The sequence below is a fragment of the Vicugna pacos genome, chromosome 35 (genome assembly GCF_048564905.1).
Source record: "Vicugna pacos chromosome 35, VicPac4, whole genome shotgun sequence".
Classification (NCBI taxonomy): domain Eukaryota; kingdom Metazoa; phylum Chordata; class Mammalia; order Artiodactyla; family Camelidae; genus Vicugna; species Vicugna pacos.
In genome coordinates, this window is record NC_133021.1 from 15889560 (window position 1) to 15901992 (window position 12433).

Consider the following 12433-nt stretch of genomic DNA (forward strand, 5'->3'; position numbering starts at 1 on the left):
CACAGGCAGACGGACACACTGTGGAGACAGCACTTGTCACCATGACGCTGGCAGATCTTTAGCCTGGTGACAGCCAGCCCTGGTGGCAACGTGAGGAGGCAGAGGCCCCAGCAGATCCCCCGGAGGGACGAGAGAACAGACATTCCCCTCCAGGGAAACAGTGTGCAGGACGCATCAAAGGGCCACAGGCGCAGCCCTTCCCCAGCAGTGCTGATCCTTAGAGCTGACCCCACCAAAGTGCTCGCACAACTTGCAAGGAAGTTTTTTCTTCAGTAACATGAAAAGAATCAGTGCGTCATCAAGGCACTTTCAGAAGTGACCTGCCCTGAGCCCTAACAATATAAACATGTAAATACACAGATACGCACGTAAATGTATACGCACATACATCCAGGAAAAGAGACAGAGAGACTGAAACACAGAGAGGCAGAGGGAGAGAGAGAAACAGAGAGAGAGAGAGAGAGAGAGAGAGAGACAAGACAGGCGCTGAGAGACAGAGAGAGGGAGAAGGAACACTGGAGCTGGGAACGAGCGGAAGTCACGCCCATTTTCACACGCCACTCTGCATGTCAGGACCCGGTCCCAATGTCCATCCGCACTGCAGGGGAGGGTGTGGGGGTCACACAAGGACACGTGACCAGAAGGCATAAAAGCAGAGAGCATTGTGGGGCAGCCCACCCCAGAGGCCGAGATGAGACACTGGGCCTGAATCTAAACATGACAGAATGACCCAGGAGGTGGTATGCCAGCGAGAACGAAGTCCCAGTTACATTCAGTTTCTCCCCCCGCCCCCGCCCCCGCCCCCGCCCCGACAGGGAGCTGGGAAGCAGGCGGCGAGGGGAGTGACTTTCTCCGGACCCCAGGGCAGACCCCAGCCTGTGTGGGGTGTGCTCTGCGCTCCGCCAGCCCTCTGGGCGGCCCTCCCTTTGCTGAGTCTGCGCACGAGCTCCCTGTGATGCCAGCCCGCAGGGCTGACAGGTGCGGTAGGTGTTTGTGGCTCTGGAGACACGATGGCTTCCCCAGGAAGGAGGGGCCAGAATGATCCCCACTGTGCCGATGGGGGACTGGGGAGACCCTGAGAGGCAGGTGGCTTGTCCAGGGTGACAGCACTGTTGACGAGGGGTCTGAACCCAGCTGCGTCCTCAGAGCTGGCGCCCTGGCTGCATCCAGGCCTCCGCAGGGTTCTGGGGAGGGGGGCTGAGTTGGTGTCACTGTGTGCGGACATGGCACGGGGTGGGAGGTGAGCAGTCAGCAGCCCAGAGAGGCCCTTGGGGACCTCTGTGGAAGGAGGAAGCTTGGGGAAGGGGACCCCAGGAAGTGACCTCACTTCCCTGGCAATTAGAACCCAACAGAACTTATTACTGAGGTCACCAAGGCACCCACTCTGTGGAGAAGCCCCTACTCAGCTCACCTGGCTGGGGAACTCAGCTCCACTCAGACATGTTCTGCTGTGTCCCAACACCCCGAGGCCGCGGCCCCCGGAAGGCCCGCAGCGAGGGGCTGGGCCAGCGGTGCCGGCGCTGGGTCAGCTCTCACCCCAGGCGCCTCTGGCCTTTTGGCCACAGGGACCCAAAGGTAACCCAGGGAGGCCTGGGGCAGGCCCGCCCAGGCCGGGCCACCACTCAGACCCCACCCGGGTATAGCCCCACATCCCCTTCTCCTTGCTGGTGGAGGTGGGCAGTCATGTTGGGCTTGGGGGAGGGGGGGTGCCCTGCCTCAAGCACGAGCAGGTCAGAGGCCTGGGGGGCCGGTCACGTCCGCACCCCGGGTCCCAGCTGGCGGGCTGGGCTGTGGCGAGCCGGGCAGGGCCCTGCTGCCCGAGTCGAAGCCCATGCCCTCTGGCTGTGTCTCTTCCCTCCCGGGTGGCCGTCCGAGCTGACCAAGGTCCCAGTCTGATCTGGCAGCAGAGGGTCGAGTGGGCAGAAACCGGAGTGGTCCTGGCCGGGCAGGGCTCTGAGACCTCCGGGCCGGGCCGGCTGCCGGTCACTGTCATTGCAGAGCCGGACACTGCAGGAGCCGCTGGGTGACGACACCCACGCCGCCTCCCCGAGTGAGGGGCCGGTGCACGCTTCTCAGGGCCAGCACGAGCTCCGGGTGAGTCTGCACACGGGGGGGTCCCCGCCACCACGACGGCTTCCTCCCCAGAAACCGCCCAGGCGTCACGCCAGGGCCCTGCCCGCGGGTGACAGGCAGCTCAGCAGACCCGCCTCTGACCTGGAGCACCTCCCTGGGAGTCAGGCGGAGGACCAGGAGCCCACCGAGGCAGAGCCCGAAGGTGAGAAGGGCGGGGCTGGTGCATGTGCGTAGGTGAGGGAGGGCCTAGGGCTGGGCCACACAGGGAGGCGTCCCCAGAGGCTGCTGCTGGCACCAGAGCAAAGATTGGCCTCAGACCACCTGTCTAGAAGAATTCAGTCACCAAACACATCCTGTGGGCACTTGCTGGGTGGGAGCTGTCTGGGAAGCTCTGGGAAGATGTCTGTCCTTGAAGAGGCCCATGGAAAGGGAGGCACATGGGTAAAGTTTTCCTCTCTCACAGCATGAGCACCTCCACAAGACTGAAAGCTCTCTCCACTTCCAACAGTCACAGATCCCGAGCAGGCGGGGGCAGGGGAAGATGCCAGAGACCAAAGCCAGGGCCATCAGGATCCAGCAGGAGACCCCGAGCTCCCTCCTGCTGCTCCTGCAGCTTCTGCAGCTCCAGCAGCTAACGCTGCTCCTGAAGATCCTGCAGCTCCTGCCGCTCCAGTAGCTCCTGCTGCTCCTGAGGGATCCGCAGCTCCTGCTACTGCTGAAGGTCCCGCAGCTCCGGCTGCTGCTGAAGGTCCCGCAGCTCCTGCTGCTTCCGAAGGTCCTGAAGATGCTGCACCTGCAGCTGGACCGCTGGGCCACGGAGAACCAGCTCAGGCGTCACCAGCCCCTGGGGCTGAGCCCCCTCTGTGCCCACCCACACCTTCTTCTTCAAAATCCCACCATGAATCCCCTCCCCCACCCGAACTTGACTTCCCTTCCCCTGCACTTGTTGGAGTTTGGCTTTTCTTCGCTTCCCTCTGTTTGTTTCAGATCGGTTATGTCATCCTTTATTTTTCTTTTTCAACTTTCTTTTAATAAAACATAGACTTTGTCCCTCTGAAATTGTGCAACTCAGGAGCACTAGGTGCCTTCACGATGCTGTGCGACCTTCACTACCATGCAGGCTCACACTGTTCCTTTCTTCAAAGTAAAACCCTGGCTCCAGAGCACGCACTCCCCCGCCCCCTCCAGCCCCTGACAGCCCCGAGTCCACTTCCCCTCTGGGTGTCTTTACCTCTCCTGGGTGTTCCCTGTCAATGAAGCCACAGGAAAGGTGGCTTTGCGTGCCTGCCCACATGGCTTAAGCAGGGGCTGGTGGTGATTTGTTTTGTTTCCACTTGAAATAGCATTTTTACTATTTGAAAGGGAAATCCAGGTGGGCTAAAGATGTGATGTACAAAGTGAAGCCCTTTCAGTAACTCTGTGCATAACCTCGGGGGAGGCACTGCTCTTCCCCCTGTGACACCACAGCCAGAAGACAGAAGGGAGATGCTTAGCTCTTCCTGGGGCCAAAGCAAAACCAAGCAAATCAAGAAACCAGCAAAAGCCCAGAAATATAGCCGGAAAGACAAACCACGACCCGGAAGAAGCGTTCCTCAGAACCCAAGGCTGGAGAAAGGCTACACATCCGCGGGGTCCAAAAACCTCTCGAAACCCAGTTGCTCTCAACAAACAGAACACACACGGGCAGTTCCAACGAGAGGCAGAGCAGGTGGCCAGTGTGTGTTAGACGTGCTCGACCTCTCGGCTGAGGACACAGGCAGACGGACACACTGTGGAGACAGCACTTGTCACCATGACGCTGGCAGATCTTTAGCCTGGTGACAGCCAGCCCTGGTGGCAACGTGAGGAGGCAGAGGCCCCAGCAGATCCCCCGGAGGGACGAGAGAACAGACATTCCCCTCCAGGGAAACAGTGTGCAGGACGCATCAAAGGGCCACAGGCGCAGCCCTTCCCCAGCAGTGCTGATCCTTAGAGCTGACCCCACCAAAGTGCTCGCACAACTTGCAAGGAAGTTTTTTCTTCAGTAACATGAAAAGAATCAGTGCGTCATCAAGGCACTTTCAGAAGTGACCTGCCCTGAGCCCTAACAATATAAACATGTAAATACACAGATACGCACGTAAATGTATACGCACATACATCCAGGAAAAGAGACAGAGAGACTGAAACACAGAGAGGCAGAGGGAGAGAGAGAAACAGAGAGAGAGAGAGAGAGAGAGAGAGAGACAAGACAGGCGCTGAGAGACAGAGAGAGGGAGAAGGAACACTGGAGCTGGGAACGAGCGGAAGTCACGCCCATTTTCACACGCCACTCTGCATGTCAGGACCCGGTCCCAATGTCCATCCGCACTGCAGGGGAGGGTGTGGGGGTCACACAAGGACACGTGACCAGAAGGCATAAAAGCAGAGAGCATTGTGGGGCAGCCCACCCCAGAGGCCGAGATGAGACACTGGGCCTGAATCTAAACATGACAGAATGACCCAGGAGGTGGTATGCCAGCGAGAACGAAGTCCCAGTTACATTCAGTTTCTCCCCCCGCCCCCGCCCCCGCCCCCGCCCCGACAGGGAGCTGGGAAGCAGGCGGCGAGGGGAGTGACTTTCTCCGGACCCCAGGGCAGACCCCAGCCTGTGTGGGGTGTGCTCTGCGCTCCGCCAGCCCTCTGGGCGGCCCTCCCTTTGCTGAGTCTGCGCACGAGCTCCCTGTGATGCCAGCCCGCAGGGCTGACAGGTGCGGTAGGTGTTTGTGGCTCTGGAGACACGATGGCTTCCCCAGGAAGGAGGGGCCAGAATGATCCCCACTGTGCCGATGGGGGACTGGGGAGACCCTGAGAGGCAGGTGGCTTGTCCAGGGTGACAGCACTGTTGACGAGGGGTCTGAACCCAGCTGCGTCCTCAGAGCTGGCGCCCTGGCTGCATCCAGGCCTCCGCAGGGTTCTGGGGAGGGGGGCTGAGTTGGTGTCACTGTGTGCGGACATGGCACGGGGTGGGAGGTGAGCAGTCAGCAGCCCAGAGAGGCCCTTGGGGACCTCTGTGGAAGGAGGAAGCTTGGGGAAGGGGACCCCAGGAAGTGACCTCACTTCCCTGGCAATTAGAACCCAACAGAACTTATTACTGAGGTCACCAAGGCACCCACTCTGTGGAGAAGCCCCTACTCAGCTCACCTGGCTGGGGAACTCAGCTCCACTCAGACATGTTCTGCTGTGTCCCAACACCCCGAGGCCGCGGCCCCCGGAAGGCCCGCAGCGAGGGGCTGGGCCAGCGGTGCCGGCGCTGGGTCAGCTCTCACCCCAGGCGCCTCTGGCCTTTTGGCCACAGGGACCCAAAGGTAACCCAGGGAGGCCTGGGGCAGGCCCGCCCAGGCCGGGCCACCACTCAGACCCCACCCGGGTATAGCCCCACATCCCCTTCTCCTTGCTGGTGGAGGTGGGCAGTCATGTTGGGCTTGGGGGAGGGGGGGTGCCCTGCCTCAAGCACGAGCAGGTCAGAGGCCTGGGGGGCCGGTCACGTCCGCACCCCGGGTCCCAGCTGGCGGGCTGGGCTGTGGCGAGCCGGGCAGGGCCCTGCTGCCCGAGTCGAAGCCCATGCCCTCTGGCTGTGTCTCTTCCCTCCCGGGTGGCCGTCCGAGCTGACCAAGGTCCCAGTCTGATCTGGCAGCAGAGGGTCGAGTGGGCAGAAACCGGAGTGGTCCTGGCCGGGCAGGGCTCTGAGACCTCCGGGCCGGGCCGGCTGCCGGTCACTGTCATTGCAGAGCCGGACACTGCAGGAGCCGCTGGGTGACGACACCCACGCCGCCTCCCCGAGTGAGGGGCCGGTGCACGCTTCTCAGGGCCAGCACGAGCTCCGGGTGAGTCTGCACACGGGGGGGTCCCCGCCACCACGACGGCTTCCTCCCCAGAAACCGCCCAGGCGTCACGCCAGGGCCCTGCCCGCGGGTGACAGGCAGCTCAGCAGACCCGCCTCTGACCTGGAGCACCTCCCTGGGAGTCAGGCGGAGGACCAGGAGCCCACCGAGGCAGAGCCCGAAGGTGAGAAGGGCGGGGCTGGTGCATGTGCGTAGGTGAGGGAGGGCCTAGGGCTGGGCCACACAGGGAGGCGTCCCCAGAGGCTGCTGCTGGCACCAGAGCAAAGATTGGCCTCAGACCACCTGTCTAGAAGAATTCAGTCACCAAACACATCCTGTGGGCACTTGCTGGGTGGGAGCTGTCTGGGAAGCTCTGGGAAGATGTCTGTCCTTGAAGAGGCCCATGGAAAGGGAGGCACATGGGTAAAGTTTTCCTCTCTCACAGCATGAGCACCTCCACAAGACTGAAAGCTCTCTCCACTTCCAACAGTCACAGATCCCGAGCAGGCGGGGGCAGGGGAAGATGCCAGAGACCAAAGCCAGGGCCATCAGGATCCAGCAGGAGACCCCGAGCTCCCTCCTGCTGCTCCTGCAGCTTCTGCAGCTCCAGCAGCTAACGCTGCTCCTGAAGATCCTGCAGCTCCTGCCGCTCCAGTAGCTCCTGCTGCTCCTGAGGGATCCGCAGCTCCTGCTACTGCTGAAGGTACTGAAGATGCTGCACCTGCAGCTGGACCGCTGGGCCACGGAGAACCAGCTCAGGCGTCACCAGCCCCTGGGGCTGAGCCCCCTCTGTGCCCACCCACACCTTCTTCTTCAAAATCCCACCATGAATCCCCTCCCCCACCCGAACTTGACTTCCCTTCCCCTGCACTTGTTGGAGTTTGGCTTTTCTTCGCTTCCCTCTGTTTGTTTCAGATCGGTTATGTCATCCTTTATTTTTCTTTTTTAACTTTCTTTTAATAAAACATAGACTTTGTCCCTCTGAAATTGTGCAACTCAGGAGCACTAGGTGCCTTCACGATGCTGTGCGAACTTCACTACCATGCAGGCTCACACTGTTCCTTTCTTCAAAGTAAAACCCTGGTTCCAGAGCACGCACTCCCCCGCCCCCTCCAGCCCCTGACAGCCCCGAGTCCACTTCCCCTCTGGGTGTCTTTACCTCTCCTGGGTGTTCCCTGTCAATGAAGCCACAGGAAAGGTGGCTTTGCGTGCCTGCCCACATGGCTTAAGCAGGGGCTGGTGGTGATTTGTTTTGTTTCCACTTGAAATAGCATTTTTACTATTTGAAAGGGAAATCCAGGTGGGCTAAAGATGTGATGTACAAAGTGAAGCCCCTTCAGTAACTCTGTGCATAACCTCGGGGGAGGCACTGCTCTTCCCCCTGTGACACCACAGCCAGAAGACAGAAGGGAGATGCTTAGCTCTTCCTGGGGCCAAAGCAAAACCAAGCAAATCAAGAAACCAGCAAAAGCCCAGAAATATAGCCGGAAAGACAAACCACGACCCGGAAGAAGCGTTCCTCAGAACCCAAGGCTGGAGAAAGGCTACACATCCGCGGGGTCCAAAAACCTCTCGAAACCCAGTTGCTCTCAACAAACAGAACACACACGGGCAGTTCCAACGAGAGGCAGAGCAGGTGGCCAGTGTGTGTTAGACGTGCTCGACCTCTCGGCTGAGGACACAGGCAGACGGACACACTGTGGAGACAGCACTTGTCACCATGACGCTGGCAGATCTTTAGCCTGGTGACAGCCAGCCCTGGTGGCAACGTGAGGAGGCAGAGGCCCCAGCAGATCCCCCGGAGGGACGAGAGAACAGACATTCCCCTCCAGGGAAACAGTGTGCAGGACGCATCAAAGGGCCACAGGCGCAGCCCTTCCCCAGCAGTGCTGATCCTTAGAGCTGACCCCACCAAAGTGCTCGCACAACTTGCAAGGAAGTTTTTTCTTCAGTAACATGAAAAGAATCAGTGCGTCATCAAGGCACTTTCAGAAGTGACCTGCCCTGAGCCCTAACAATATAAACATGTAAATACACAGATACGCACGTAAATGTATACGCACATACATCCAGGAAAAGAGACAGAGAGACTGAAACACAGAGAGGCAGAGGGAGAGAGAGAAACAGAGAGAGAGAGAGAGAGAGAGAGAGAGACAAGACAGGCGCTGAGAGACAGAGAGAGGGAGAAGGAACACTGGAGCTGGGAACGAGCGGAAGTCACGCCCATTTTCACACGCCACTCTGCATGTCAGGACCCGGTCCCAATGTCCATCCGCACTGCAGGGGAGGGTGTGGGGGTCACACAAGGACACGTGACCAGAAGGCATAAAAGCAGAGAGCATTGTGGGGCAGCCCACCCCAGAGGCCGAGATGAGACACTGGGCCTGAATCTAAACATGACAGAATGACCCAGGAGGTGGTATGCCAGCGAGAACGAAGTCCCAGTTACATTCAGTTTCTCCCCCCGCCCCCGCCCCCGCCCCCGCCCCGACAGGGAGCTGGGAAGCAGGCGGCGAGGGGAGTGACTTTCTCCGGACCCCAGGGCAGACCCCAGCCTGTGTGGGGTGTGCTCTGCGCTCCGCCAGCCCTCTGGGCGGCCCTCCCTTTGCTGAGTCTGCGCACGAGCTCCCTGTGATGCCAGCCCGCAGGGCTGACAGGTGCGGTAGGTGTTTGTGGCTCTGGAGACACGATGGCTTCCCCAGGAAGGAGGGGCCAGAATGATCCCCACTGTGCCGATGGGGGACTGGGGAGACCCTGAGAGGCAGGTGGCTTGTCCAGGGTGACAGCACTGTTGACGAGGGGTCTGAACCCAGCTGCGTCCTCAGAGCTGGCGCCCTGGCTGCATCCAGGCCTCCGCAGGGTTCTGGGGAGGGGGGCTGAGTTGGTGTCACTGTGTGCGGACATGGCACGGGGTGGGAGGTGAGCAGTCAGCAGCCCAGAGAGGCCCTTGGGGACCTCTGTGGAAGGAGGAAGCTTGGGGAAGGGGACCCCAGGAAGTGACCTCACTTCCCTGGCAATTAGAACCCAACAGAACTTATTACTGAGGTCACCAAGGCACCCACTCTGTGGAGAAGCCCCTACTCAGCTCACCTGGCTGGGGAACTCAGCTCCACTCAGACATGTTCTGCTGTGTCCCAACACCCCGAGGCCGCGGCCCCCGGAAGGCCCGCAGCGAGGGGCTGGGCCAGCGGTGCCGGCGCTGGGTCAGCTCTCACCCCAGGCGCCTCTGGCCTTTTGGCCACAGGGACCCAAAGGTAACCCAGGGAGGCCTGGGGCAGGCCCGCCCAGGCCGGGCCACCACTCAGACCCCACCCGGGTATAGCCCCACATCCCCTTCTCCTTGCTGGTGGAGGTGGGCAGTCATGTTGGGCTTGGGGGAGGGGGGGTGCCCTGCCTCAAGCACGAGCAGGTCAGAGGCCTGGGGGGCCGGTCACGTCCGCACCCCGGGTCCCAGCTGGCGGGCTGGGCTGTGGCGAGCCGGGCAGGGCCCTGCTGCCCGAGTCGAAGCCCATGCCCTCTGGCTGTGTCTCTTCCCTCCCGGGTGGCCGTCCGAGCTGACCAAGGTCCCAGTCTGATCTGGCAGCAGAGGGTCGAGTGGGCAGAAACCGGAGTGGTCCTGGCCGGGCAGGGCTCTGAGACCTCCGGGCCGGGCCGGCTGCCGGTCACTGTCATTGCAGAGCCGGACACTGCAGGAGCCGCTGGGTGACGACACCCACGCCGCCTCCCCGAGTGAGGGGCCGGTGCACGCTTCTCAGGGCCAGCACGAGCTCCGGGTGAGTCTGCACACGGGGGGGTCCCCGCCACCACGACGGCTTCCTCCCCAGAAACCGCCCAGGCGTCACGCCAGGGCCCTGCCCGCGGGTGACAGGCAGCTCAGCAGACCCGCCTCTGACCTGGAGCACCTCCCTGGGAGTCAGGCGGAGGACCAGGAGCCCACCGAGGCAGAGCCCGAAGGTGAGAAGGGCGGGGCTGGTGCATGTGCGTAGGTGAGGGAGGGCCTAGGGCTGGGCCACACAGGGAGGCGTCCCCAGAGGCTGCTGCTGGCACCAGAGCAAAGATTGGCCTCAGACCACCTGTCTAGAAGAATTCAGTCACCAAACACATCCTGTGGGCACTTGCTGGGTGGGAGCTGTCTGGGAAGCTCTGGGAAGATGTCTGTCCTTGAAGAGGCCCATGGAAAGGGAGGCACATGGGTAAAGTTTTCCTCTCTCACAGCATGAGCACCTCCACAAGACTGAAAGCTCTCTCCACTTCCAACAGTCACAGATCCCGAGCAGGCGGGGGCAGGGGAAGATGCCAGAGACCAAAGCCAGGGCCATCAGGATCCAGCAGGAGACCCCGAGCTCCCTCCTGCTGCTCCTGCAGCTTCTGCAGCTCCAGCAGCTAACGCTGCTCCTGAAGATCCTGCAGCTCCTGCCGCTCCAGTAGCTCCTGCTGCTCCTGAGGGATCCGCAGCTCCTGCTACTGCTGAAGGTCCCGCAGCTCCGGCTGCTGCTGAAGGTCCCGCAGCTCCTGCTGCTTCCGAAGGTCCTGAAGATGCTGCACCTGCAGCTGGACCGCTGGGCCACGGAGAACCAGCTCAGGCGTCACCAGCCCCTGGGGCTGAGCCCCCTCTGTGCCCACCCACACCTTCTTCTTCAAAATCCCACCATGAATCCCCTCCCCCACCCGAACTTGACTTCCCTTCCCCTGCACTTGTTGGAGTTTGGCTTTTCTTCGCTTCCCTCTGTTTGTTTCAGATCGGTTATGTCATCCTTTATTTTTCTTTTTCAACTTTCTTTTAATAAAACATAGACTTTGTCCCTCTGAAATTGTGCAACTCAGGAGCACTAGGTGCCTTCACGATGCTGTGCGACCTTCACTACCATGCAGGCTCACACTGTTCCTTTCTTCAAAGTAAAACCCTGGCTCCAGAGCACGCACTCCCCCGCCCCCTCCAGCCCCTGACAGCCCCGAGTCCACTTCCCCTCTGGGTGTCTTTACCTCTCCTGGGTGTTCCCTGTCAATGAAGCCACAGGAAAGGTGGCTTTGCGTGCCTGCCCACATGGCTTAAGCAGGGGCTGGTGGTGATTTGTTTTGTTTCCACTTGAAATAGCATTTTTACTATTTGAAAGGGAAATCCAGGTGGGCTAAAGATGTGATGTACAAAGTGAAGCCCTTTCAGTAACTCTGTGCATAACCTCGGGGGAGGCACTGCTCTTCCCCCTGTGACACCACAGCCAGAAGACAGAAGGGAGATGCTTAGCTCTTCCTGGGGCCAAAGCAAAACCAAGCAAATCAAGAAACCAGCAAAAGCCCAGAAATATAGCCGGAAAGACAAACCACGACCCGGAAGAAGCGTTCCTCAGAACCCAAGGCTGGAGAAAGGCTACACATCCGCGGGGTCCAAAAACCTCTCGAAACCCAGTTGCTCTCAACAAACAGAACACACACGGGCAGTTCCAACGAGAGGCAGAGCAGGTGGCCAGTGTGTGTTAGACGTGCTCGACCTCTCGGCTGAGGACACAGGCAGACGGACACACTGTGGAGACAGCACTTGTCACCATGACGCTGGCAGATCTTTAGCCTGGTGACAGCCAGCCCTGGTGGCAACGTGAGGAGGCAGAGGCCCCAGCAGATCCCCCGGAGGGACGAGAGAACAGACATTCCCCTCCAGGGAAACAGTGTGCAGGACGCATCAAAGGGCCACAGGCGCAGCCCTTCCCCAGCAGTGCTGATCCTTAGAGCTGACCCCACCAAAGTGCTCGCACAACTTGCAAGGAAGTTTTTTCTTCAGTAACATGAAAAGAATCAGTGTGTCATCAAGGCACTTTCAGAAGTGACCTGCCCTGAGCCCTAACAATATAAACATGTAAATACACAGATACGCACGTAAATGTATACGCACATACATCCAGGAAAAGAGACAGAGAGACTGAAACACAGAGAGGCAGAGGGAGAGAGAGAAACAGAGAGAGAGAGAGAGAGAGACAAGACAGGCGCTGAGAGACAGAGAGAGGGAGAAGGAACACTGGAGCTGGGAACGAGCGGAAGTCACGCCCATTTTCACACGCCACTCTGCATGTCAGGACCCGGTCCCAATGTCCATCCGCACTGCAGGGGAGGGTGTGGGGGTCACACAAGGACACGTGACCAGAAGGCATAAAAGCAGAGAGCATTGTGGGGCAGCCCACCCCAGAGGCCGAGATGAGACACTGGGCCTGAATCTAAACATGACAGAATGACCCAGGAGGTGGTATGCCAGCGAGAACGAAGTCACAGTTACATTCAGTTTCTCCCCCCGCCCCCGCCCCCGCCCCCACCCCCGCCCCGACAGGGAGCTGGGAAGCAGGCGGCGAGGGGAGTGACTTTCTCCGGACCCCAGGGCAGACCCCAGCCTGTGTGGGGTGTGCTCTGCGCTCCGCCAGCCCTCTGTGGGGCCCTCCCTTTGCTGAGTCTGCGCACGAGCTCCCTGTGATGCCAGCCCGCAGGGCTGACAGGTGCGGTAGGTGTTTGTGGCTCTGGAGACACGATGGCTT